Here is a 1,878-nt window from a genome sequence, read left to right as displayed (position 1 = left end):
TGCTCGCTGGAGTTGCAACGGAGTTAGGCCGCGGCGCATACTGGTCCACTTCCACTCGCGTTTGTTAGGGAACACGAATGCGTAGCATCTGTCTGGCTACTCAACACACTCGCTTGTGTTTCTCCCATAGAATGGATTCGATACTTGAAGCGAATAAAGCTTCGTTCATTTTGAACATAAAGGTACTGTCTGGCATTGTATTCAGTGCGATGATAGAGCATGTATGGTACAGTTTGAACAGAACTCCCCAGGCTGTTATGCCCATTTCGAATATAAAGAAATCGAAAACCAACCCATCCACTTGGTTGACCTTTTCGATCTAAGTTAGCGCAGTTCTTACCCCGGTTTCTAGTCACGCTGTTGCTTCCTATGATACGCGAGATAACTCAGTGGTTAAGGCGCCCGCTTACGGACCGGAAGGTTCTGGTTCGAACCCGATTTCAGTATCTCGATTGTTCCTGTCTGGGCTTGGGCAACCTGTCAGTATTCCAGCCTCTACGATGCCCGATTAGACTCCAACCAACTTGCCTCCACCCTGTCTGCCTTATCATCTCTGTTTGGTGTTTGGACGTTTGCCAAAGTGGATACAAGTTCGATGACAGCATAAGGTATATTCGAAATTTACCGATCCTTCTCGTGCAATGCTGGAGGGAAAGTAAGGAACGGGTATAGCTCAAGATTAATCATGTCAACTCTTTTCTAGTGTCTCAGAACTACCCTACCCAGAATATTCACCACAATTCATCTATTCAATCCAGTTCAGCTTATCGTTCGTCTTCACCGAGTCGTTTCCTACTGATAAACCCACAGTCTCGAGGTTTTGCGGTTTTCCAACGGGCATCGGGAAACGAAGCGTTGTACTTTTGAACGAATGTGTCGCTAGGACATTACACAGCATCAGTGAATGCCCTGGGAAGGCGAATTTTGCTGTTCAGCAGATTTCAATGGAGTTGACTGTTTCCAATTGTCATGGCCACCAACTGGAACCCACAGGTGACGTAAAACCCTGGACGGTGAACGTGGAACCGCCCACGGTCTCGGAGGTTGGACTGCATATGTTCTCTCAAGCGCCACCGAGCCTCTGCTCCAGATGACTTCCCATCCACATTGTTCGGAGATGGGGTTGAAGTCCTCAGCCAGTGCTTGTCTGATCTGTTTGCTTGCATTTGAGAGAAGGACTCTGTTCAAGACAACTGGGGACGATCAAAAAGGGGCTTGTAGTGAGTGTGGCAACCACGGGATCAACTTGAACCCGGTCGTAACGAGACTGTTGGCGTCATTGGTGCTTCATCACCTTACGGTGGCTCATGAGACACTGATTCGAGAGCTGCAAGCGGGATTCCGGCCTTCTTCACACTTCGTCAGGTGCTAGAACAAAGCCACACGTGTAAGCGACCCACGATTCTACTATTCCTGGATTTCCAAGGCGCATTCGACTCGACTGATGGGTCTTTTCTGCTTGACACGCTTGCCCACCAAGGAATGCCCCGGAAGCTTGTGAGAATAATAAGTTCTTTGTGTTCTCAGACTTCCGGACGTGAGAGTGTACGGAGAGCTCTCCAAAAGCTTCCGTACACAAATTGGTGTCCGTCAGGGATGTTCACTCTCTTCATTCGTGTTAGACTTTGTGATCGATGAAATCGAGACGAACGCTGGAGAGTCTCCGAAACCCAGGTCTTCGAATAGCCTGTGAAGAAAATCTTGTCGATCTGGAGTATGCTGACGACATCGTTCTCATGTTCGAAGAGGCGGAGAAGGCGCAAGTCATCCCGTCCTTTGATATGCACTTTGCACCCACAAAGTGTAAGGTCATGCTTGTGGACGTGCAGTCACTGAACACGCCCCTTACAATCCAGGGAGAGGTACTGGAAGTTGTGG

Source organism: Opisthorchis viverrini (assembly GCF_000715545.1).
Source record: "Opisthorchis viverrini unplaced genomic scaffold opera_v5_11, whole genome shotgun sequence".
In the NCBI taxonomy this organism is placed as follows: Eukaryota; Metazoa; Platyhelminthes; class Trematoda; order Opisthorchiida; family Opisthorchiidae; genus Opisthorchis; species Opisthorchis viverrini.
Note: the sequence above shows the minus strand (reverse complement) of the source record.